The following is a 27910-nucleotide window of genomic DNA, read 5'->3' on the forward strand; positions in this document are numbered from 1 at the left end:
CCGAAATGATCCTGGGTCACTAAGGAACTGACACGTGTTCCAACAATCAGATTTCAAACAAACACATGGCAACTTTACTTGGGCTATAAGCAAAGCTGACTTGTCCAACTATGGACAAGATTCGCTCTCATAGTCTTCACTCGAAGACATAGGATTTTGGTTAAGCATCACTTCAGTCATTCTGACTGGTTCTCTTAGACCCCACTTAACAGTACGGTGGTTCCTATGACTCAACAAAGAAGAAAAAGAACTACGAAAGAGCTAAGTCTTCGCGCTCCATAGTCTTCATGCAATGTCTCCTCTTGTCATAGTCTTCAATGTGAATGTCTTCACATACCACCTTAGTCTTCAATGTCTTCTTACATATTTAGGGGTCATCTCTGGTAGGAAAACCGAATCAATGAGGGACTTTTACCTGTGTTATCCTGCAATTCTCACAAACACATTAGTCCCTCAACTAGGTTTGTCGTCAATACTCCAAAACCAACTAGGGGTGGCACTAGATGCACTTACAATCTCCCCCTTTTTGGTGATTGATGACAAACTAGTTGAAGTTTTCAACGGGGAATATAATATGTGAAATTGTAAAGGATAAGGAATTGTCTTCATAAGTTGCAAGGGCTCCTCCTGAAGATGTGCATATAAGTAATTTGCTTTTGGAATGCAAATGCACATGGCAGGTTGTACTTGTGGAGATCCTCTTTAACTTATGATGACAATTCATCAGGCATGAAAAATATGTGAAGATAATGACATGCATAATGAAAAATGGGCGTCTGCAAAATGATCTAAGTGTGGAATTTATCGTCACACATGCGGAATTTATCATCGCATCACAGAATAGCAAATAAGTAGCAGACGACCATCGGGTTTTTATGTGTTACAACTCAAAGAACCAAATGTATCAAAACGAGAGTTGTAAACACTAGGCAAAACATAAAGCAACCGCCCATATGGACCCGCTTGAAGACTATCAAACTCATATGCTTCTCCCCCTTTTGTCAGTAAGGACCAAAAAGGTTTGAAGACATAGAGCATCTACTCGTTCCCATGAGGAGTAGGTGAAGCAGCAAGGTCGTCGGTGTTGTTCGGCGGTGCAGACGAACTCGGGGCAGTGTCGATGCATGCAGAAGTAGGGGGCAGTGAAGTAGCATCATCTTCGTCATCGATCACTCTGGCATTCACAGTTGTTGCAGAGGAAGAGAACTCAGAGTCTTCAAGAGACGGAGTTCGTCGCAGCACAGTCCGTCTTGGAGGTGTGGAGTCAAACTTGAAGCGTTCAGAGAAGCCATCCTCTTGAAGATCATCTTCAGAACACATAAGCGTCAGCCCTTTCCATGTACGCCGACAGGTTTCATGGGCAACGAAGGCATTCTTGGTGGCAAGATTGCGAATGCAATTGACATCCACCAAGAGGCTTTGCATCTGACGCTTAAGCCAGTCATGATGCCTATCCTGTTTCTGATGAAGGGCAACCAGAAGCTCTCGGTCATTGAGAACACGAGATCGCTTCTTGGGCCATTAGGCAATGGTGCTTTCAGTGGCTTCAGTAAGGGCACGATGAGGTGCACGTGTAGTACCAGCCAGAGGATAAACACGAGTGACTGCTTCAACTCCTTCAATGTTTTGAGAGAAGCTTTGATGCTCAGTATTCTGAAGACTAAGAGGCTCCTTGGCAGGCTTTGGATAGATGGCTTCAATGGACATATCAACGTCAGGCAGAAAGATCCGATGATTGCAAGCAGAGGGCTGATATGACACATCTGAGTGTAGTTTGATCAGCCGCATTATCCATGGAGCGTAAAACTTCAAGCCAAAAAGATCAGATCCTGATGCAGCAAGTTGGCGGATGAAGAAGTCTTGTGCATTGAAGCATTTTCCATGAAGAATATAAAAGACCAAAGTCTTCATTGCACCTTCCAGCTTTGCATGTGGAGAATGTCCTTTGATGGGCCAGAGAGTTCGCCTTATAATGTGATAGATAGTGCGTGGCAGATACTCAAGGTCTTCAACAAAGAACTCCTTGGGATATGCAGCATCTGGAGGCAAAGGCTTCATCATGCTAAGCATCTGACACATGTTTGGTTCAGGCTTCTGAAAGATGCTCTCCATAGCTGCACTGTGAAGCTGACAATCAGGTTCATAAAGATCTCCAGGAGTGGGCAGACCAATGAGCTCAATGATGTCAAAGGCTTTGGCTTCGTGATGAACATTGTCGGTCATCCACTCAAGGACCCAAGTCTTTGGATCTCTGTTGTAGCCACGAATGTGAAGAGTGGCATAGAATTGGAGCAGTAATTCTTCGTTCTAGTGCTCTTTGTCGGTGACGAAAGGCAACAATCCAGACTCTTTGAAGCAATCCAGAGCTTCTTCCAAGCAAGGTAGACCAGTTATAGCTTCAGTGTCAAGACGCTTCTGAGGGAAAATGTGACCTTGATTGTACAGAATGCATGAGTAATAACTTCGCTGCGGATAGCTCCAGAACCGATCAGAAGATATTCTCTCTCTTGAGTAGGGGTTCTTGGCGCTGTTGAAGAAGGTGTTGTCTGCTTTGAAGCTGTTGACATTAAAAGATCCGGGTGCCGATGCAGGACCTGGAAACCTGGGCAACCTTGGCATTGGCTTCTGTACCTGAGGCCTGTGCTCAACATGATAGTCAAACTGAGGAGGAGCAGCAAGTGCAGGAACAGGAGCAGAGGCAGTTGCATCATTGGCTTCATTGACTTCTGGCATTGGTGCAGGCTCCACATTTGCTTCAGCCATGACTACGTCATTGGCTTCATTTGTGTTGGGGTTTGCACCCTCAAGATTTTCAACCTCCACTTGATGAGCTGGAGGGTCAGGCACTGAAACGTTCTCCTCGAGAACAACTTCTTCAGTAATGGGGGGAGTAGGGACACATTCTTCTTCTTTTGTGTCGTCGGCTGATGCAGCCGGAATGTCTTCAGCAGCTTTAGCCTCAGACTCAGAGACATTCACAGTAGGAGTGGCATCTGGAAACACTTGACGTGCAACAGATTGGTGAGGCACTTCTCCTTATGGAACGTTGGAAGGAGGGACTTGAGACCTTGGTCCCTTGCGAAGCCTGCGTAACACTGGCGACGCCTTGAGAGATGGAGTTGGCTGGGCCTCAAAGTCATCTTCTTCTTTTGGCCGGGGTGGTGTGACTTGTTGTGAGTGATCAGCCCATGATGCATCCTGAGCAATTGGCGTCAGAGGACGACCAATGCTGATGAGTTCGCTATGCGTAAGCACATGCGATGATACCTGTTGGTGCTCGATCAGAGGAAGAACTACATCATCTTCAACATTGTCATGGTGACCAATGTCTTCAGCAGCGGTGGGATCAACTGCTGGAATGTCTTCAGCTGCATGAGCCTCTGTGGAAGCAGGCTCATGGACAATCAGTTGGCGCTCTTGGTGTGTAGAGGCAGGGCGAACCATTGAGATAGGTTCAACAACTAAGGGCTATGTGGGAGCAGCCCGATCCTTCTTGGTCTTGCGCTTCTTCTTGGAGGGAGCAGCATCAGAGGCGTCAGGATGTTTCCTCTTTCTGGCTTCAGCCTCAGCAGTCCTCGTCTTCTTCAGTTCTGAAGCGGTTGACCTAACCTTTGGCTTCGAGCCAGTCATGCTGGCTAGGAAGACAATTAGATGTGCTTCCTGCCTTAGTGTGTCGGGTTCGGCCACAGTTGGCTTCTTCTTCTTCTTTGCAGCCATCCTGGGATCGATGCCAGGACGACCAAGAGCCTTGCACTTCTCAGCCTCATTGTAGGCTTGCACACACTTCTTAGCCAGGCTCTTCATGCGTTCACGAGAACCTTGAGGTTCTGCATGTTTCTTGAGAAAGGCTTCCTTGAGCTCGTGCAGCATAATCTTGAAGTTCTTCACCTCTTGCACGCTGAGCTTGGCCATCTGCTTCTTGAACTGAGCTTTCTCAAAGTTGATCTTTTGCTTCAGTTCAACGATGCGCTGAGCTAGAGCTAGCTCTGAAGCAATGGCGCCATGGAGGCGACACTGAGGCCAATTGGAAGTTGCAGATCTTCAAAGCTGAGGTTGGGCGTGTCAAACCACTCATCAATGAAGTTGTGGATGATTACCACGTCAAAGAGAGGCAAATCATTGAGGATTTCTTCTTCTTCTTTGCTATTGATCAGTTGCTCAAGAGCGTCATCTACAAGATCTTCATCGCTGGACAGATCAATGTTGTCATTGCGCAGAATAGCAGAAGCAGTTAGTTCTTGGCTGGTGTGTTGCAGAGGCATCTTTACTCTCGAGGGCTTGGAGATGCGTGACAAATCTTCAGACTGCACACTGTCTTCAGGAGGTGCAGTAGCCAGTGGCTTCGTCCGTGAGATTTTTGGTGCTGAGGCAGGCTTTGAAGCTTTAGGATTCTTCAGTTTCTTTGGCTTCGGCGGTGCAGGCGCTTCATCAGATTCAGCGTCATCTGCAGGCTCATCCATGATTGTCCCTTGAACCATGATATGAGTGATGAGACCTTCCAGGTTGTAGAAGGGCCCAACAAGATTGGGTTCAGCTTCGCGGGTGCCATCGGCACGGGGAGCAGAAGGACCAGGGTTGAAGTCTAGTCCCAATGACTTCTTGTTTTGCTTGGACGAATTCTTGGCAAACTGGAAGTTGTGTTTGAACAGATTGTCATCACGACACCATAGCAATGACGATGGGTGTGCATCCGCAGGCTGTGGTCCGCGGACCATGCAGGGATAGAAGCCTTGTTCAATGGCTTCATCTCTGGACCTGGGTTGAAGATTTTTGTATAGTATGTCTCCCCATGGTCGCTTGATGGCACTTTTCTCAACATATTCCTGGGTCACATATCGGTACTTGAATCATTGTTCCGCCCAATATCTTCGAATCCATTGGATTCGGGTCTTGCGCTGATTGTAATCCTCTTCAGGATCTGTCTTGTAAAGCTCTGAGAGGTCATCAGGCAAATCTCTTGATGTTCCCCCACGACGTTGTCTGCCACCCTTCCTTACTGATTTCTCTGCAGCCATGAACAAGCTGAATGGCTTCAACATGTTCAGAGGCTTCAAAGGCTTTCGCTTGCTAGACAAACAGGAACTGGCTTCGGGAGAATAAATATGATGCTGTAAGAATTCTGCAAATGAATGCAGACTATGAGAACCAAGGGATTCTCCCACGGACATGTACCTGTGACAGCATTAAGGTGCGAGGGAAGGGGAAGAGGTCATATGCATTCTCAGAAGATTTTGAAGATAAATCAGTTTAGAAGACATCGACCTCATAGTGCAAAGACATTCACTCATAGATAGAGAGTTAGTTCCAGATTTGTACGAATCCACGAATAAGTACAAGTGAGGAATCTAACTACTTTGTGAAGCATAAGTGAACATACTAGGCATATTATGAGATGCAGTATGAAATAGATCCAACTTGTGTGAACAGAAACTGCTTGTGGTAGAAAGTGATGAATCTATAGGATCAAAGGGGCCGTAAAAAGGAAGTTTATTTACCACACAAAGAACTACTAGACAGAGTGGGAGAGGAGGCCGAGCAGTTCGATCGTCTGTGCCCTAACTTGGCGACGGAGGACACCTACGGCGACAGCGGAGAAGACGATATCCGCGGCCGGCGTGAAACGACGTCGGAGAGGTAGCGGCAGCTAAGCACTTCGTCTCCGGCGTCGTCGAGGGCTAGCGGTGGCGCTAGGGTTTGTGCGAGAGTGGAAGAAAGGATAATGACTGTGGTGAGGCGTGTATTTATAGGGACAGGGACGACACAGTGTTATTACACAGGTGCCCCTGGCGATTCACATCTGAAGGACACGTGGCCATCATGCAACATATCGGAGGTTGTTCCACGTTCCCACGCACGCCTGGATTGTCGGGTGGTCGTTCCCACTTCTCCGAGTTTCAGGTGAAGGAATTAGCATTGAAAGCGAACTTAATGTTTGCCTCTGTATCTTCTGCTGACAAGGACGCAGAGAAGACATTCGACAGTTTCAAAAGAATGCATATGATTTGGAGAGATAGAGTTTGAGATAGAAAGCATAGAGAGGTTAGGGTCCGATCACATTCACTTAGTTCAAAAGATTCAACAAGAAGACATAGCTATAAGTGAATGCTGTAGAGGACAGAACACTAGTATATGTATGTATATATATATATATGTGAGAAAGACAATCAAACCAACATAGTGAAGATAATCATGAAGACAAGTTGAGAATGAAGGCAAACAAAATGTGAAGACATAGCAAATGTAACGCCATGGGTAAAACACTTCAAACAGAAGAATTTGGTGGTGGCGTTACCCACCGTATAGGAAGTATTAGACCCAAACACGATGCACAATTATCGTGGCGCTCCGAAGTCAAATTCCACATTAATGTATTCACACTTAGAATGTATGTCTTCATTGATTGAAGATATACTTTACTTCGTGTGTTGCACATCTAAGTCATCAATATGCATAAGTGTTAGGATGTGTGCCTGATCACAGGACATTTGAGGATTCCAAGATATTTAGCTCACACCGTAACTTGCAAAATCTCTTCTCATCCAAGGGCTTGGTGAAGATATCTACCAATTGCTCTTCAGTGTTGACATGTATGATATCAATATCTTCCTTCACAACATGATCTCTGAGAAATTGATGATGAATTTCAATGTGCTTTGTCTTCGAGTGCTGAACTGGATTGTTGGCGATCTTGATGGCGCTTTCGTTGTCGCAGTAGAGTGGCACTTGCTTCAGATGAATGCCATAGTCTTTGAGTGTTTGCTTCATCCATAGAAGCTGAGCGCGGCAAGATCCAGCAGCAATGTATTCAGATTCAGCAGTGGAGAGAGATACACACTTCTGCTTCTTTGAAGACCAACATACAAGTGATTGTCCCAGAAAATGACATGTGCCTGATGTAGACTTGCGATCCACCTTGTCACAAGCATAATCAGCATCCGAGAATCCAACCAGATCAAACTCTGAGCCCTTTGGATACCATAATCCTAGTGTTGGGGTGTAAGCCAAATATCGAAGAATTCGCTTCACAACTAAGTGATGCGATTCCTTTGGTGCCGCTTGGAATCGAGCACACATGCAAACACTAAGCATAATATCTGGCCTAGATGCACATAGATAAAGTAAAGAACCAATCATGGAGCGGTATACCTTTTGATCGAACTCTTTACCATTGTCGTCGGGACCCAGATGATGTTTGGCTGGCATTGGAGTCGTGAAGCCTTTGCAGTCTTGCATACCAAATTTCTTCAGGCAATCTTTGAGGTACTTCTCTTGAGATATGAAGATGCCGTTGTGTTGCTGACGTATTTGAAGACCAAGGAAGAACTTCAGCTCACCCATCATGGACATCTGATATTGCTCTTGCATCATATATCCAAACTCTTCACTGTATTTCTGATTGGTGCAGCCGAAGATAATGTCATCCACATATATTTGGCACACAAATAGTTCACCATCATATGTTTTCGTGAAGAGAGTGGGGTCGAGGGAACCAGATTTGAAGCCTTTGCTCTTCAGGAAGTCTTTGAGTGTGTCATACCAAGCCCGAGGGGCTTGTTTGAGTCCATACAGTGCCTTGTTGAGCTTGTACACCATGTCAGGATGTTTTGGATCTTCAAAGCCAGGCGGTTGTGCAATATACACTTCTTCTTCAATCTTGCCATTGAGAAAAGCGCTCTTCACATCCATTTGATATAGAAGTATGTTATGATGATTTGCATAGGCCAGCAGTATGTGTATGGCTTCAAGTCTAGCCACAGGAGCAAATGTTTCATCGAAGTCAATCCCTTCAACTTGAGTGTATCCTTGAGCAACGAGACGAGCTATGTTTCTAACAACTTGACCATTCTCATCTTGCTTGTTGCGATATATCAATTTGGTGCCTATTATATTGTGCTTGCACGGACCAGGACGCTTAACCAGTTCCCATACATTATTCAGCTCAAACTGTTGAAGCTCTTCCTGCATAGCTTGAATCCATTCAGGTTCCATGAAGGCTTCTTCAACTTTCTTGGGCTCAGAAATTGATACGAATGCGAAGTGCCCACAGAAATTTTCTAGCTGTGTTTCCCTTGAACGAGTGAGTGGACCCGGTGCATTGATGCTATCAATTATTCTCTCAATCTGTACTTCATTTGCAACACGAGGATGTACAGGACGAAGATTTTACTCTTGCTGATCATTGGCATCGTTAGAGGGATTGTCTTCAGGCTGAGCATTGTCTTCAGGTTGATCAGGTGCGGTGATGATAAGTTCCTCTTCAGGCTGAGCTTCAGACGGTATGATTTCTCCAGTTCCCATAAGTTTGATTGATTCACTGGATGGAACTTCATCTAGCACATTTGGCAGGTGCTCTCTTTGTGAGCCATTAGTCTCATCGAACCGCACATCCACTGTTTCAACCACTTTATAGTGAAAAAGGTTGAAGACTCTGTAGGAGTGCGAATCCTTTCCATATCCAAGCATAAAACCCTCATGTGCTTTTGGTGCAAATTTTGAAGTGTGATGTGGATCCTTGATCCAGCACCTGGCGCCAAATACTCTGAAGTAACTGACATTTGGCTTCTTGCCAGTAAGTAGCTCATAGGATGTCTTGTTCAGAAGCTTGTGAAGATAAACACGGTTGATGATATGGCATGCAGTATCAATGGCTTCTGGCCAGAATTTTCTTGGAGTCTTGTATTCATCAAGCATCGTCCGGGCCATCTCAATAAGTGTTCTATTCTTGCGTTCGACGATGCCATTTTGCTGTGCCGTGTACGAAGCTGAGAATTCGTGTGTGATGCCCAAGGTATCAAGATATGTATCTAGGCCAGTGTTCTTGAATTCAGTGCCATTGTCACTTCTGATGTGCTTTATCTTCGCGCCATAGTTGTTCATTGCTCGATTGGCGAAGCGTCTGAAGACATCCTGCACTGCAGTCTTGTAGAGGATTATATGCACCCAAGTATATCTTGAATAATCATCAACAATGACAAAGCCATAGAGACAAGCAGTAGTAGTAAGAGTTGAGTAATGAGTGGGACCGAAAAGATCCATGTGGAGCAGTTCGAAGGGTTGAGTCGTTGTGATGATTGTCTTCGAGGGATGCTTGGCCCTCGTCATCTTTCCTGCTTCACAGGCACCGCATAAGTGATCCTTCTTGAACTTTACGCCCTCGATGCCTATGACATGCTTCTTCCTTGCAAGGGTGTAGAGGTTCCTCATGCCAGCATGCCTTAGCCTCCGATGCCAGCGCCAGCATTCAGAAGCTTTTGCTAGAAGACATACGGCAAGTTGTGGTCCTGCTGAGAAATCTACCACGTACAAATCATCTTTCCGATACCCTTCAAACACTAGAGACTTGTCAGATTCCATTAGAACAAGGCAACGATATTTTCCAAATATCACAATCATGTTTAAATCGCAAAGCATTGAGACAGACATTAAGTTGAAACCAAGGGATGCAACAAGCATGACTTTATCCATGTGTTGATCCTTTGAGATTGCAACTCTACCTAGACCCAATACCTTGCTTTTACCAGTGTCAGCAAATGTGATGTGACTTTTGTCAGATGGACGTAAGGTTGAGTCCATGAGAAGGCTTCGCTCGCCAGTCATGTGATTGCTACACCCACTATCAATAATCCATTCTGAAGCTGCTGGTGTCGTACCCTACAGTGCAGTTAGGGGGATAGTCTTCACGAAGAGAATTGTAAAGCAAAAACATTTGATGAACCAGTGGATTATTAAACCTTAGATCAATATTAGGACTGATAGGGCAAGTAGCAAGCGACTCAGGAACAAAGTACATAATAAGACCATTTGGGCATTTGATCTTGCGCCCTACAAGATGTGTAAAGTCCCCAGCAATAGCATCAGACGATTTTGGTTTTTGTCTGGAGACCTTTCTCTACAAAAGAGAGTTAAGCTTTCTTAGCCACCCACATCTTCAAGGGTGGCTTCGAAGCAATGAGTCTAAGTGCAGCATCTGAGAACTTTGTCTTTGGAGCCCTAGCAAAAAGTCTTGCAAGTGGACAATAGTACTCATAAGAATAAGCAGAATAGTTCTTGGTCTTATGAACATGGTGGTTTGATGAACCGCGCTCATATTCATAGGCCTGAGTATGGCTTCCCTGCAAAACATTTGCATTAGTGCGACTCAGGTGAGTCCTTTGTCTATATGAAGCCTTTGGGCTGTATGAAGCCTGTGGTCTAGGATTTGTCTTCTTCACTTGTGGTGTCATGACGACATTCATAGGAAGATTCTCCAAACACCTTTTCGGCACCCAGATCTTCTTCATAGGCGGCCCATTCCTGCAGTTAGTACCAATATACCTGGCAAACACTTCACCATTCTGATTCTTAAACAGTTTATAGTTTGCATCAAAGGATTCATCAATAACAATGGGATTAGCACAAGTGAAGCCAGATAGGGTGGATGCATCCGCTGAAGGTTCCTTTGTAGCAACCCATGTGGTTTTGGGGTACTGCTCAGGTTTCCAGTAAGAGCCATCAGCATTCATTTTCCTTTCGAACCCAACACCCTCTTTCCTAGGGTTTCGGTTCAGGATCTGCCTTTTGAGGACATCACATAGTGTCTGATGCCCTTTCAGACTTTTGTACATCCCTGTTTCAAGCAGTGTCTTCAACCTAGCATTCTCATCAGCAATAGCAGTGGTATCCTCAGCAGAGGGGTTAGTTACCACATCAACAGTTGAAGATATTGCAATAGTAGCAGCAGTAGAACATTCAGCAACAGAAGTAGCGTTATCACGCTCAGTGCATTTAAGACATGGTGGTTCAAATCCTTCCTGAGCTGAATTGATCTGTTCGGCGCGAAGTGACTCGTTTTCCTTTTGAAGATCTTCATGAGCCGCTCTCAATTTCTCAAGATCTTGCTTCCTTTGAAGATAATCATAGGAAATCCTTTCATGAGTTGTTGAGAGCGTTTCATGACGACTTTCAAGTTCCTCATACTTAACGTGAAGATTTTTTATGTCTTCAATTAAGGACTGAGATTGAGTCATTTCAGCATCTAACAGATCATCGCTTTTGTCTAACAGTTTTTGAATGTGTTCCATAGCTTTCTGTTTTTCAGTTGCAATTTTAGCAAGTGTTTTGTAGCTGGGTTTGGAACCACAATCAGAGTCATCGTCACTAGATGTTTGATAGTGAGTAGTGCGTGTGTTTACCTTGGAACCGCGTGCCATGAAGCAGTAGGAAGGAGTGGAGTAGTCCTTGTCATTTGCATCGGTGTCGGAGATGAAGTCATTGTCTTCAGTGTTGAAGATGGACTTGGCAACATATGCTATAGCCAGACTCGCAACGCCAGAATCGGAGTCCTCCTCAGACTCCACCTCCGCCTCCTCAGAAGCGGACTCCTCCTCAGAATCCATTTCCTTGCCAACAAACGCACGTGCCTTGCCAGATGAGCTCTTCTTGTGTGATGAAGACTTTGAGGAAGACTTGGAAGAAGACTTTGAGTATTTCTTCTTATTCTTCTTGTCATCAGAGTCATACTCCTTTCTCTTCTTCTTCTTCTTGTTCTCATTGTCCCACTGTGGACACTCAGAGATGTAGTGGCCAGGTTTCTTGCACTTGTGACATGTTCTCTTCTTGTAGTCATGAGCAGAAGCTTCATCATTCCTTGAGCTTGATCGTGAAGACTTTCTGAAGCCTTTCTTCTTGGTGAATTTTTGGAACTTCTTCACAAGCATAGCAATCTCCTTTTCAATGTCTTCAGGATCATTAGAACTGCTATCAGATTCTTCTTCAGATGAGGAGACAGCTTTTGCCTTCAAGGCACGAGTTCGCCCATAGTTGGGACCGTAGATATCTCTTTTCTCAGAAAGCTGAAACTCGTGTGTGTTGAGCCTCTCAAGTATGTCAGACGGATCGTGTGTCTTGAAATCAGGACGTTCTTGAATCATCAGGGCTAGGGTGTCAAACGAACTGTCAAGTGATCTCAGGAGTATCTTGACGACTTCATGCTTGGTGATCTCAGTAGCGCCGAGGGCTTGAAGCTCGTTTGTGATGTCAGTGAGTCGATCAAACGTGAGCTAGACATTCCCATTGTCATTTCTCTTGAAGCAGTTGAAGAGGTTGCGAAGGACACTGATTCTCTGATCTCTCTGGGTTGAGACGCCTTCGTTGACCTTGGAGAGCCAGTCCCAAACTAGCTTAGATGTTTCCAAAGCACTCACGCGGCCAAACTGTCCATTGGTCAGATGACCACAGATGATATTCTTCGCAGTAGAGTCCAGTTGAACAAACTTCTTGACATCAGCAAGAGTGACACCTTCTCCAGCCTTGGGAACGCCGTTCTTGACGACATACCATAGGTCGACATCAATGGCTTCAAGATGCATGCGCATCTTATTCTTCCAGTAGGGATATTCAGTTCTATCGAAGACGGGGCACGCAGCGGAGACTTTAATTATCCCTGCAATCGACATAGCTAAAACTCCAGGTGGTTAAACCAAATCACACAGAACAAGGGAGTACCTAGCTCTGATACCAATTGAAAGTGCTAGTGATCGACTAGAGGGGGGGTGAATAGGCGATTTTTATGAAAGTCTTCAAAACATGGTTGTTTCGAAGACAAACGATAGAAATAAACCTATTACCATGCAGCGGAAGGTAGACTACACTAGGAAAACCATAGTCAAGTATTCAATAAAGTGCAAGCACAATGACTAATAGCAGCTAGGTAGTAAGGATCAGGTATGAAGATATTGTGAAGCCAATCAGAACAAGCAGTCACTCAGTGAAGACAAAAGATAATGCAATCATACAATGACTTCACAAGGACCAACAGTAAGTAAAGGGAAGGGAAGGATGAAACCAATGACTCATTGAAGACAATGATTTGTTGGACCAGTTCCAACTGCTGTGACAGTTGTACGTCTGGTTAGGGCGGCTAGGTATTTAAACCTGAGGACACACAGTCCCGTACACCCAGTCCCGAACACGCAGGTTAGGACACCCAGTCTTCACCGTATTCCCCTTGAGCTAAGGTCACACAGACCTCGCCCAATCACTCAGGTAAGTCTTCAAGGTAGACTCCCAAACCTTCACAGACTTCGTTCACCGGCGATCCACAATGACTCTTGGATGCTCAGAACGCGACGCCTAACCGGCTGGAGGATTCACAGTCCTCAAGTGTAATAAGTCTTCAGATCACACAGACAGGAAGACTTAAGTGATGCCTAACACTCTTTGGCTCTGGGTGTTTAGGGCTTTATCCTCGCAAGGAATTCTCTCTCAAAGGCTTCGAGGTGGGTTGCTCTCAAACGACAAAAGCCGTACTCTAACTCTGAGCAGCCAACCGTTTATGGTTGTAGGGGGTGGGCTATTTATAGCCACTAGGCAACCCGACCTGATTTGTCTGAAATGACCCTGGGTCACTAAGGAACTGACACATGTTCCAACGGTCAGATTTCAAACACACACACGGCAACATTACTTGGGCTACAAGCAAAGCTGACTTGTCCAACTCTGGACAAGATTCGCTCTCATAGTCTTCACTCGAAGACATAGGATTTTGGTTAAGCTTCACTTCAGTCATTCTGACTGGTTCTCTTGGACCCCACTTAACAGTACGGTGGTTCCTATGACTCAACAAAGAAGAAAAAGAACTACGAAAGATCTAAGTCTTCGCGCTCCATAGTCTTCATGCAATGTCTTCTCTTGTCATAGTCTTCAATGTGAATGTCTTCACATACCACCTTAGTCTTCAATGTCTTCTTACATTTTTAGGGGTCATCTCTGGTAGGAAAACCGAATCAATGAGGAACTTTTACCTGTGTTATCCTGCAATTCTCACAAACACATTAGTCCCTCAACTAGGTTTGTCATCAATACTCCAAAACCAACTAGGGGTGGCACTAGATGCACTTATAGGTGCTGGCATGTTCTTCAGTCGGCTGAGCGGACGCTTCAGCCTGAGGAACTTCCTGTTGCGTTAGGGCAGCAACATGGGAAGTGAAGTTATCCGCAAGTTTCACAAAACGAACCTTGGCTACAAGCCAATCAGCATGGTATGCGTCAAATTCATCACTAAGTTTCTTGATCTCAGATTGAGTAGTGACAAGTTCTTCAGTTGTCATAGAGGCAACGTTTTTCTTCAGATAGCGCTCCTTTTTGTACTGCGCTTTCTTGATCTGCCTGACCTTCTCATATTTCCATTTTTCTTCTTGGATGAAATGGGTCAGCATGTGACTTTGGCCAGGAGTCAACTTGAAATCAGGCATGGGAGTGTTGGGGTCCTTGTGCCAAACATCAATGTATTCGAGGATTAACTTGGGATCCAAAAGCAGTGGCACATCTTTTCCCTTGGCTCTAGCAGGCCTGACTTGCCTATCTTTGATGATTTCAGCAAGTTCATCATCATCAGCTTCGTCTTCATCAGACGACACTTGGAAGGTGACTTGCTTCTTCTAAGGACTAGGGCGAGGACCTCGTCCAGCAGTGGCCTTTGTCTTCAGTAGAGAGGGTCCCACTGAGGAAGTTGGTGCAGCTGAGGAACTAGCTGAAGCTCCTGAGGCAATTGAGATGCCTGCAGTCCTTTGGCACGAGGCAAGATGCACAGGTGCTGAGGACTTTGTCAGAACAGTCGAGGACTTTGGAGGAGCTGAGGATTTTGAGGGAGCGGGAGCAGCATGAGGAATTGGCCTTGAGGGCTTTGAGGATTCTGGCCGTGAGGGCATTGCTGAGGAACTTGGCCTTGAGGGCACTGTTGGTGAAGCACTTGGCTTGCACGCAGGCTTCTTTGACATAGCCTTCTTCGGCTTGACAGCAGAGGCCTCAGCAGAGGCAGCATCAGCAGCATAGTCTTCATTGAATTTCCTCACTGCTTCTCTGGCTTGCTTAGCCAACTTGGCTTGGCGCTTGGCCCATTCGTCAGGATAGTCCTCACCGCGCTTGAGGCTGGTGGGATCAGCTATTTGGCCAGGTGCCAATGGAGGTCTTGGGCATGGAGGATTGAGTGCGAATTTTTTCATGTACTTGGGAGTGACATATCTGTACTCCCTCCACTCTCTAGCCCATCTCCTCTCTATCTTCTGAATGCGCACCTTGCGCTCATTCTTGGTTTCCTCAGGAGGTGTGCAGTACCCAGCATATATTTCATCAGGGATCTCAAACGCTGTATTGACCTCAGGCCTCTTTCCTCCTTTCTGTGGCTTCTTACCGTCAGCCATTTTCTTCAGTTGAGGAATTTGGACAATTGAATTCTCTGAAGAAGTATGCAACTTTTCTTCGAAGAACGCTGCAAATGAGTTAAGTTGATGAGAACCTAGTGATTCAGCAGCTGACATGAGTACCTGTGAACAGAGTATAGTTGCGAGGAATTTGGAGAGGTCATATGCGTTCTGACAAGGTTTTTCAAAAAGGAACAAGTTTGAGGAATTTGACCAGATGAGTCTTGAAGAATTTCACTAAGCGTTCTTTGTCTTAGGTTCCAGAGTTGTATAGATCGAAGATCCACACAATTGAGGAATCTTGAAGAAAAATGATGCTTAGAGAAATGAATCAAGAATAGATGACTTGTGAAGTGTTTAGTGTGTGAAGATATGAAGAGAAACACCTTTGAAGATTTTGTAGATAATCATTCGAATCAACGAGGGCAGTAAAAGTAACTTTTAATTACCCTGGATGAAGAACACGACGAACAGTGAAGTGGATAGGTGAAGTTCATCTGTGTAGATCTTCCACGCCCTAACTCGACGGAGGAAGACGGCTACGACGGCGACGGAGTGAAGATTTCCGCGGACGACACGAGTACGACGGTGATGAGGTCGAGGCAATGAAGCTCTTCCTCATCGGCGACAATGAAGTAGCGGCGGTGCTAGGGTTTGAGAAGCTCGAGCTGGAGAGAGGTCGAGCGGAGTAAAAGAAGTGAGGAAGGGAAGGAGGGGTATTTATAGCCACGGTGAAAAACTGTTCGCCCGAAGAAATTGGACGAACGTGCCCTTGACATGTGTCACCCACGTACTGAGAGGTGGAGATCGTGTGGGATCGTGGGTGAATGGATAAGTGTATCGTGGGATGCGGAACGGTTTGAGCGGCAAAGCCGAAAATTTAGACAGGATAGGTTTTAAAGTTTCGTTCGCAATTTCTTCAGCTGACAAGGACACAATGAAGATTTTGAACGAGTTTCAAATAGAAAGCATATGAAGAATTTGTGAACAGATTGGGTTGAGTATAGCATAGAGGGGAAGGGTCCGATCACATTCACTTAGCAGAAAAATCAACTTGAAGAATTAGCAATAAGTGAATGCTGTAGAGGACATAAACTCATATATATATATATATACAGCTAATGAAGAAAAACGACGGAAACAGTGAAGACAATGCAAAGTTGAAGAATATGAACAACTGAGGAATTTCAACTTTTGGTGGTGGCGTGACCCACCGTATAAGAATGATGATTTCACACACCGCGTACAATTATTGTAGGGTTCTGAGAATCAAATTCTTCGTTAATTTCTTCACACTAAGAGTGTTATTCTTCATTGATTAAAGAAAAATGTTTCTTCATGTGTTGCACATCTAAGTCACTAATTTTGCATAAGTGTTAGGATGAGTGTCCTTTTAAAAGAACATTCTAAGATTCTAGGATATTTAGCTCACACCGCAACTTGCTAAATCTCTTCTCATCCAAGGGCTTTGTGAAGATATTGGCTAGCTGTTCTTCAGTCTTCACATGCTCAATAGAAATGTCACCCTTCAACACATGATCATGAAGAAAATGATTACGAATCTGAATGTGCTTAGTCTTCGAGTGCTGAACTGGGTTGTGAGAAATCTTGATGGCACTCTCATTGTCACAGAAGAGAGGCACATTCTTCGTGTTGATGCCGTAGTCCTTGAGAGTTTGCTTCATCCAAAGCAATTGAGCACAGCAAGAACCAGCGGCAATGTACTCAGCTTCAGGAGTAGATAGTGATACACAGTTTTGTTTCTTCGAGGACCAATAGACCAAAGATCGTCCGAGGAAATGACATGTACCAGATGTTGACTTGCGGTCCACACGATCACCAGCATAGTCAGAGTCAGAATATCCAATGAGATCAAAAGCCGAGCCCTTGGGGTACCATAATCCAAGTGTTGGTGTGTGAGCTAGATATCGAAGAATATGCTTCACAGCCTTATGGTGTGATTCCTTCGGTGTAGCTTGAAATCGGGCACACATGAAAACACTAAGCATTATGTCTGGCCTAGATGCACAATGGTACAATAAAGAGCCAATCATGGAGCGGTATACCTTATGATCGAAGTCAATACCATTTTCATCAGTGCACAGATGGCCATTTGTGGGCATAGGAATTTTGACGCCTTTGCAATCTTGCATGCCGAATTTCCTCAGTACATCCTTGAGGTATTTCTCCTGGGATATGAATATGCCATTGCGTTGTTGACGAATTTGAAGACCTAAGAAGAATTTCAACTCTCCCATCCTAGACATTTGATATTCTTCACTCATCATATAGGCAAATTCATCACTATAACGTTGGTCAGTATAGCCAAAGATAATATCATCAAGGTATATTTGGCACACAAACAATTCACCATCATAAGATTTAGTGAAAAGAGTAGGGTCGAGTGAACCGGGTTTGAAGCCTTTCTTCATGAAGAATTCCTTCAAGGTATCATACCATGCCCGTGGGGCCTTCTTGAGGCCATAGAGGGCCTTATTGAGTCTGAAGACTTTGTCAGGATTCTTTGGATCTTCAGAACCTGGGGGTTGAGCAACATATACTTCTTCCTCAAGATTACCATTGAGGAATGCACTTTTCACATCCATTTGATATAAAGTGACATCATGATGGTTAGCATAAGCAAGTAATATGCGAATAGCCTCAAGTCTAGCAACAGGTGCAAAAGTTTCATCGAAATCAATTCCTTCAACCTGTGTGTAGCCTTGAGCTACAAGTCGTGCCTTATTCCTCACCACAAGGCCATTTTCATCTTACTTGTTGCGGTAGATCCACTTTGTGCCAATGATATTGTGCTTGCGAGGATCTGGACGTTTGACCAGTTCCCAGACATTGTTGAGCTCGAACTGATGTAATTCTTCTTGCATGGCCTGAATCCACTCAGGCTCTAGAAATGCTTCATCTACCTTAGTGGGATCTGTAATAGAGACAAAAGCATAGTGCCCACAAAAGTTAGATAAATGTGAAGCTTTTGAGCGTGTGAGAGGACCTGACGCTTTGATGTCATTGATGATCTTTTCAACTTGCACTTCTTTTGCAATGCGAGGATGAGCTGGTTGTCGTTGAAGAATTTGATCAGCATTCTCTTCAGCACCATTTTCTTCAGTATTTTCTTCAGGTGCATTAGCTCGACGTTCTTCATGTTTTGGAATGAATTCTTCAGCAGATTCTTCAGTAGGAATGACATCCTCAGTAGCCTTGAACTTGATAGTTTCCTCAGGTCCTGGTTCATCTATCATAGTAGGTAGGTGCTATATTGGGTTTCTTATCAGTGAGGAGTTCATAGGCAGTCTTCTTGAAGAATTTGTGAAGATATACTCTGTTGATGATGTGGCACGCAGTATCAATTGCCTCAGTCCAGAAACGACGAGGCGTTTTGTATTCATCAAGCATAGTGCGAGCCATCTCAGCAAGAGTCATGTTCTTGCACTCCACGACGCCGTTCTGCTGAGGAGTATAAGGAGCAGATAACTCATTTGTAGTACCAAGTTCATCAAGATAGTCATCGAGACCAGAATTCTTGAACTCAGTGCCATTGTCACTTCTGATGTGCTTGATCTTCACACCAAAGTTGGTTGAAGCCCTCGAGGAAAATCGTTTGAAGACTTCCTGCACTTCATGTTTGTAAGTAACAAGGTGTACCCATGTGTAACGTGAGTAATCATCAACAATAACAAAGCCATATTGAGATGCTTCATTTGAAACTACAGAATAATGATTAGGACCGAAGAGATCCATGTGAAGCAATTCAAATGGGCGAGTAGTGGTCATGATAGTCTTCGCTGGATGCTTGGCCTTTGTCATCTTCCCAGCTTCACAGGCTCCGCATAGGTGATCCTTGAGGAATTTGAAATTTCTTGATGCCAATGACATGCTTCTTCTACGCAAGCGTGTGGAAATTCCTCATGCCCGCATGACCAAGTCGTTGATGCCAGAGCCAGCCTTCTGAAGCTTTTGCAGGTAGACACACGGCTGGTTGTGGTCCTGTAGAGAAATCAACAATATACAGGTCTCCTCTCCTAAAGCCTTCGAAGACTTCGGAATTGTCAGCTTCCATAACCACAACACAACAGTACTTGCCAAAGACAACAACCATATCAAGATCACAAAGCATTGAGACAGACATAAGGTTGTATCCTAAGGACTCAACAAGCATGACTTTGTCCATGTGTCGATCCTTTGTGATCGCAACCTTACCTAGAACCAATACTGACTTTTGCCTTTGTCGGCAAAGATGATATGCTTCAGATGCGACGGATATAATGGAGCATCCATCAATAGATTCTTGTCACCAGTCATGTGATTTGTACATCCACTATCGAGGACCCACTCAGTGGCTTTGGATTGATCATCCTGCGATGAATTAGTGTAGCTTATAAACTCATATACTTCATCAGTGAAGAATATGACATCAATTCATCAGATCAATTTCATCAAGCAAGAGAACAGATAAAGCAATATGAGGACGTGAGAAATGAAAGTTCATTTCTTCATGATTAGCATGCGTCCTATTAGGCATGCTCAGGTCTCCAGCAAATTCTTCAGACGATTACGTACGTCTGGAGACCTGACCCTATAGAAGAGATTAGTTCTTTTTCTTCACCACCCACATCCGAAGGGGTGGCAAAGAGTTCATCATTCCGCGAGCTCCATACGAGAAGGATGGCATAGAAGCCAGTCCATTTCGTTTCACATAAGAGGGGTTAGAGTAAGCATATGAGTATGCAGAGAAATTCTTCGAGGACTTATGGACATAATGATTTGAAGAATAATGAACATATCCATAATCCTTGGATCTTCCCTGCGAAACAGACGGGTTAGCACGATGATGTTCGTATGAGGACTTTGATCCTTTTGAGGAATATGATCCATGTGAGGAGTTTGGTCTGTATGAGGACTTGGATCCATATGAAGAATTTGGTTCATATGAAGAATTTGATCTGGGGTTCCTATTCTTCACAGGTGGCGTCATGATGACATTCACCTGAAGATTTTCAAGGCATCTTTTGGGAACCCAGATTTTCTTCATAGGGGAACCGTTCCTGCAGTTAGTGCCAACATATCTAGCAAATACTTCACCATTCTGATTTTTGAACAGTTTATAGTTGGAGTCAAATGAATCATCATCAGAACGAGGAGATTCACATGCAAATCCAGATAAGTTAGATGGATCAACTGGAGGTCCCTTTGCAGAAACCCATGTAGTTTTGGGGTACTGCTCAGGCTTCCAATATGTACCATCAGCATTGAGTTTCCTCTCAAAGGCAATACCCTCTTTCCTAGGATTCCTATTGAGGATCTGCTTTTTAAGCACATCACAAAGAGTCTGATGCCCTTTGAGGCTTTTGTACATGTCTGTCATGTAGAATTCCTTCAGCCCTGCATCATCAGTGATACTAGCAATGTCCTCAGATGAGGAATTAGTGATAGCAGAGGCATGTGAAGAATTTGAAACATTAGCAGCATTTGAACATTCAGGTGAAGAATTAGCAGATTCACGTTCAATGCACTTCAAGCATGGAGGAACAAATTCTTCCTGAGAAGCGCTGATTTGTTGAACAAGTAATGAATCGCGCTCCTTCTGAAGATCTTCATAACTCACTCTTAGCTTCTCAAGGTCTTGCTTTCTTTGAATAAATTCATAAGAAAGCTTCTCATGATCGGATAAGAGAGTGTTATGATGATCTCGAAGGGTGTCATACTTAGTATGAAGTATCTGAAGACTTCTAGCCAAAGCTTTTGACTGATCCATTTCTTCACCCAACATATCATTACTCTTATTTAGCATGTAATGAACTTTTTCCAAAGCTCTTTGTTTTTTAGTGGCAAGGGAAGCAAGTTTGACATAGCTGGGCCCAAATTCATCATCGGATTCATCATCACTAGACTCAGATAGGTAGCATTCAGTTACCTCAGCATCTTTTGCCATAAGGCATGATGAAGAAGATGATGATTCTGGTTCGAATGTCATTGCTTTGAGAGATGACAGGTTCGATGACCTTCATAAACCTCAGAGAGACGGTCCCAGATAAGCTTCGCATGATCGAGATGCATGATATTCCTGAACTAATTTTGAGACAGACAAGAGCAGATGACGTCCTTCGCTGTGAGGTTGAGAAGAATGTACTTGCGAATGTCATCTGCTTCCGCCATCTTGCATAGATCGATCAGACCAATCTCAGTGACGGTCCACAGCTCGCTGTTCATCGCCATGAGGCGCTTCTTCATCATGGCCTTCCACTTGGGATACTCATGACCGTCAAAGATGGGGCATGTCACTTTCTTCATACCTGCGGTCGACATAACTAAACTCTAGGCGGTTAAACCAAAATCACACAGAACAAGGGAGTACCATGCTTTCATACCAATTAAAGTGCGTTATATCGACTAGAGGGGGGTGAATAGGCGATTTTTATGAAATTCTTCACTGAGGAATTTGCCGATGAGGAAATTCCTTAGCGAAGAACTACTAGCAGCGGAATAAGTACTCAAAAGTAAACATAACAGAATACAAGCATAGTCATCATGATGAAATGAAGACAGGCACAGAGTACAGGAAGCGTAAGCACAGGATAACACAGGATGAAGACAAACAGACTGAAGAAATTAAACTGAGGAAATTGATGAAGTCTTCAGTCAAAGTCTTCAAACACATATATGAGCAAACACACAACACAGTTATGAGGAAATGAATGAGTTGAGGGAATAGAACCAGTAAGCTTGGTGAAGACAATGATTTGGTAGACCAGTTCCAACTGCTATCTCAGTTGTACGTCTGGTTGGAGCGGCTGAGTATTTAAACTCGAGGACACACGGTCCTGAACACGCAGCTCAGGACACCCAGTCCTCACCGTATTCTCCTTGAACTAAGGTCACATAGACCTCATCCAATCACTCGTGGTAAGTCTTCAGGTGACTTCCAAACCTTCAAAAACTTGGTCACTTGGCGATCCACAATTCCTCTTGGATGCTCTAGACCATGACGCCTAACCGTCTGGAAGAAGCACAGTCTTCAAAGGTAACAAGCGTCGGATCCACACAGTATCAATCTCTTCAGTGATGCTCAATCACTTGGGGTTTGTAGGTGTTTGGCTTTTGGGTTTTTCCTCACATGATGATTTTCGCTCAAAGTCCTCAGAGGATGGGTTGCTCTCAAATGACAAGTGTCAGTTTCTCTCGGAGCAGCCAACCAGCTAGTGGTTGTAGGGGCAGCTATTTATAGCCTAGGGAGCAGCCCGACATGATAAGACATAAATGCCCTTCAATGATATGACCGTTAGGTGGATAGATATTTTGGGACAGCTGGCGCATAGCACAGCAACGGTCGGAATTTTGAGTAGCAAAATCCTCAGGGCTATCATGTTCCTCACTGTGTAGGAAATCCGCACTGGCGAATTCCTAACTCCTTAGTCAGAACAAATTCCTGAGAGACCAGAAGAACTTCATCTCTGTCGCTGAAGAATATGACTGAACTGTATGAGATTTCCAATGGCTTCACTCGAAGGGATTGGTAGGTGTAGGATTTTGAGTTGAGCATCACATGGAAATTTTTCTTTTGTATTTCCTCGACCCCCTTTAACAGTACGGTGTTTCCTATGACTCAAGAAAGAGAAAATGAAGCTACGAAAACAAAAGTCTTCGCGCTTCATGGTCCTCGAATGAATACCAAGTCTTCAAGGTCACACCAATTTCTTCACTTTCAAAGTCTTCAGAAAGTCTTTAGAGATTTAAAGTCTTCAGTCGAAGAACTTCATATTTAGGGGTCGAGTTTCTCTGTAAATATCAAACTCCTCATAGACTTATAGACATGTGTACACTCACAAACGCATTAGTCCATTAACCTATAAGTCTTCAATACACCAAAATCACTAAGGGGAACTAGATGCACCTACAATTATGTGTATGTGTGTTACAGGGGGTGCCAACCCTTGTGCCAGTAGAGGGGTGGCTTATATAGAGTGCACCCAGACCCGAGCCAGCCCACGTTACAAGGGTTTTAAGGTACATCAAGAAGGGGCGTTACTGGTAACGCTAGCAATAAAGTGACATAAATGCCCATTAAGTCTATGAAGTAAACCTCCCACCGTTGTCGTGCAGAGTGACTTTAGATCTTCTGTCTGTCGAGTGATAGTTATCGTGGTCGAGTGACTTTGAGTCTTCCGAGTGGAATGCTTCGTAGTCGAGTGGATGATGCTATCCCTCGAATGCTTCTGGTTTTTGGGTGATGTCCTAGCGGAGGGTGTCTATGTCAGGCCTATGACCCTACCCTAGGTACATAGCTTCATCATTAGCCCCCGAATGGTTTAGGGCTCGAGTGGAGGAGTTGAGAATATCTCCGATTCAATTTATGCGCTTCGGAAGCGTCTTACTAGGATCAAATGAACAATCATGATGACTTCAACTTCTTTTTCAGTCGCCTTGATCCATTCTTGGTTTTACCGAGTGAACTTTTACTGCTAAGCTTCGAGTGTTGATATGGAAAAAATCTTCCGTCTGACAGGTTGCTCTGCTGCTCGCGGATCTCGCGGGATTCGAATTTTGGGAAGCGCGCGGGGCGGAGGAGGCCGCAGTAATCGGGTTGGATTAGGCAGAGCTGCCTTGATCACTGCGCCACCTTTTTCGCCATGTATCGCGCGCGCGACTGTTGCGGGATTTGATAGGATCGTCTGGGCCCACGGGTCAGCCACTCGTAAACGACCTCATATAAGGCACCGGATTAGGGTTTTCTGCACAGTGCATTTTCACTCTTCCCCTTTCTCCTCTGTTTCTCCATCGCATCCACCTCTGCTCCCGGCGCCGCTGCTTAGTTTGAGCTCCGCCCGCTGCAATGGGGAAGGAGAAGATGGTGTCCTTGGAGCACGCGAAGAAGGCAACAGCGAAGGCAAAGGTGAAGAAGTCCAGCCGGGGCGGATCGTCGTCGAGGTCTGGCCTGCCGCGCGGCTGGATCCAGGGCGATTGGATTCGGTCGACGATTAGTCAGGACGACATTGACGATCTGGCCGAGGGGGGGTCTGATTCCCCACAAGTCAGCGCGGCTCCCGGAGGATCAGACCGTGCCGCGGCCGCGGGAGGGTGAGTGTGTGCTCCTCGCCACCCACATCGACCGTGGTTTTCCTTTGCCTCCCCACCCTTTCTTCCGAGGATTCTTGAACTTCTTTGGCGCACAACTTCACCATTTTCCCCCAACACTATCATGTATCTTGCTGCATTCGTGTCCATGTGCGAGAATTTCTTGGGTTGTCGGCCACACTGGGGCCTCTTCAAACACATCTTCACTTGTCGTTCTCAGTCGGTCTAAAAGGCCAATCCGAGTGATGAGAGGACACATGTGATCCAGATGTGTGGGGGTCTTGGGATCCAAATGAGAGGTAAAAGCACTTTCCCAGCCATGATTCTTCCCGAGTCAGTCAGAGGGTGGCAGTCGACCTGGTTCTACTGCAAAGACCAGCCGATTCTAGGTCAGTCGACTCGACTTCCCCCCTTTTCCATGGCTCGAGTCGAGAAGCCCTCCGCCTTGAAAGTGACCCCAGAGGAGAAAGCGGAGGTGAAGGTGCTGGTCGAGCAAGTGGTCCAGCTCGTCCACGATGGCGTGACCGGCATGGATCTGTTGGAGGTCTTCCTCAGGCGACGCATTTAGCCACTTCAAGCTCGTGATCATCCAATGTGGATGTATTTCGGCATTGATGATTCCACTCGGATCCACCCAAAAGAGGTCGACGAGGATACGGTGGAGAAGTGGTTGAGGGGTATCACTAGCAACAAAGATAACCCCAGGGGGTCTAGGAGAGTCCTTCCACTCGACAACTCGTATGAACCAGACAAGGTCCAACTCTGAATTGCCGAGTGCTTTCTTGATTTATCATGTAACTACTTGTTGTCAACCGACTGACTTTTTGTTTTGCTTGTTGCCTTTCAGACCCTTACTGAGATGTACTCGATGCCCAACGGGGAGCAGGAGCAGGATCCACAGGGGGAGGCGAGCGGAGGCGACAGCGGCGAGTGGCACTCTGATGAAGAGGAGGACGAGGAGAGTGACGACCCGAGTGATGAAGAAGAGGTCGACTCACCTGCCCGTAGGGAAAGGCGATCCAAGCATACTCATGACCCGGCAAGCATCCGTGACAAAGCGACCACGCAGACCGGGCAGTCGTCAAAGCACCCTCGGACGTCTTATCCAGCGCCGACTGAGAAGGCACCAAAGCAACCGAAAGCTGCACCGTCAAAATCACAGAAAGCCTTGCCCAAGATCAAAGTAGCCATTCCCACTGTTTCCGGGTAATAATTGGACCTGATTTTGTGGTTTAGTACTAATCAAGTTTTGATCGTCCCGCCGTGATAGACATGACTGACTGAATCTTGAAATTTGCAGTGCTGCTACCTCCGGGACTTCTGCTTACAGGAATGAAGATGAAGAAATGGAAGATGCAGTCACCTCCAACCCGGGTACAACTCTTGTAATCATGTCCTCAGTTACTTGGCCATTTTGTCGGTCGATTAAATTCTTGCAATTGATTCTTTCTGCAGCTCCTTCCAATGTCATTGAACTTCCAGACGACGATGAGGACGTGCCGCTGAGGCCCAGGAGGGACAAGTAGGCATCAGCTGGCAAGACATCCCAATCGGTGCTAGCGGCAGAGTCAGCGATTCAACAACCTGAAGATGTGACTCGATCTTCTGTTACTTTCACTGATCCAGTATCGAGTGAACACCCCACATCGTCGACTGCACCAGTGTTTGCTTCAACTGTCCAGCTTCATGCCTCGGAACTTCAAGCTGCTGCGTCTGCACCGTCAATCCCATTCTTAGCCACTCATCACGTTCCAGAAAGTCAGGCAGACGCCGCAGCAGAAGCCATTCGCCAAGCTGGAATAATGATGGAGCGAGTGAAGGTGGTGCATGAAAATAGTCAGGCTGCTTACGACGCCAGTGCGGCCCTTCAAGCCAATGTCCAGGTAATTTGGCTTCTGACTGAACTCTTATATTGTTGCTTGTTCTATTAGTGTATGCTACCTGAAAACTTCTCTTCGTGCAACTTCTTGTTATTATGCACTTCACATCAGTGCACCCAGTGGGTGTTTGACGTCTTTGTTGTTTCACTCTTCCACTCGTTCTGGGCGGACCATGTCGAGTGGAATCTGAACCAGTGGGGCACGCTAAGTGCACCCACTGGGTGTAGTCCCCGAGACCGCAGTCGACTGCTGGCAGTTGGTTGGGGTCTGAGTATGTCTTTCTCTCTTCTTCTTTTTTTCCTTCCACTCGGTCTGGGCAGACTATGTCGAGTGGAATCTGAATCAGTGGGGGCATGATAAGTGCACCCAGTGGGTGTAGTCCCTGATACTACTGTAGAATGTTTGATTCTGCGGTAGTCTTAAAGTTTTATTCACTCGGAAGCAAATGATCTTTGATCTTGTCCATTGACATATCTTGTCCAAGTTCGCTGAATTCGAGGAAAAACATAGACAACTCAACCTTGACTTGGAGCTGGCCCATCAGAACTTGAAAACGGCTAAAGATGAAGTGGCTGGTATGGAAGGTAACGACCTGTCGACTGTTTATCTTGACCATCCCTCAAGTTATCTCTTCGTTCTTTTGTCTGACCCAAGTGTATATCTTGCAGAGAAAATGAGGCAGGCTCTGGCGAAGAAGGATCTCAATCTTGCAGTTGCGCAAAAGGTGGCTCAGGAGAAGACTGCACTGGCTAACAAGAAGCTGGCTTCGGTCAGTGCGCTAGAGGAGGAAATCACCAAGCTGAAGACGTCTCTTGCCAAGTCCAACAGAGAAGCAACTCATCTGAAGAAAGATAAGGTGACTTTGGACGAGAAGCTGGAGGGCATTTCTCGTAGGAGAAACGACCTGGAAGATTATCTGAAAGCACTCACCCAGAAGCTCTTCCTTATGCTCGAAGGTACTTTTCTGTATCCGACTGATTTACTATTTGCAAGTCACCCTGAACTGGTCAACTCATTAACTCCTTGAATCTGCAGAATTCTGCTAAAACTTTGAAGAAGAAACTGGACAGATCGAGACATGCTTGGATCCCATCCTTTCCCCTATCGGCGATGAGGCTGCCATGAACGTGCTCCGACTGGAATCTCGTGTTGCCAGCGTTACGAGCTATCTTGCTCGCCTGAAGGTGGCGGTGTCACGCATTGATACATCACTTTGGCCAAGGGCAACGCTTCAAAATGACCTCGAGTCATTGATGACTCGACTCAATGAGGTTCCTGGTCGAGTGCAGGAATGGAAGAAGACTTCTGCCCGATGCGGTGCTAACGTGGCTATGTCGCTGGTTCGGGTCCACTTCAAAGAAGCTCGAGAAGAGAAGCTAGCAGCGATCAAAGCTGCCAACACCAAAAGGCATGACTTCCAATCCTTCATGGAAACCTTCATTTCCGCTACCACTCAGATCGCCGACGGAATCGATCTGGACGAGTTCATTGAGCCTGCAAGCCCTCCTCCTGCAGAGTGAAAAAACTTTATACCTTGCCTTAAATTTGCCTTGGAATGCCGAGTGATTTTGTAACCGTTAAACTCCTTCGGGCCTGATGTCCGAGTACTTTTATCCGTGTTCTGGAACGTTAAGATTTATCTAAACCTGGTTTATGTTCTGAATATGCTTGTGTTTGCCTTCGAGTGGAACTTGTTCTTCACTCGGGATAATCTTTGTACTTGAGAGGCATCTCTGAGGAGGAGGTCCCGGTCGACCTGCACCT

This window comes from Triticum urartu, chromosome 2A, assembly GCF_056163025.1.
Source record: "Triticum urartu cultivar PI428250 chromosome 2A, HENAU_Tu73, whole genome shotgun sequence".
Classification (NCBI taxonomy): Eukaryota; Viridiplantae; Streptophyta; class Magnoliopsida; order Poales; family Poaceae; genus Triticum; species Triticum urartu.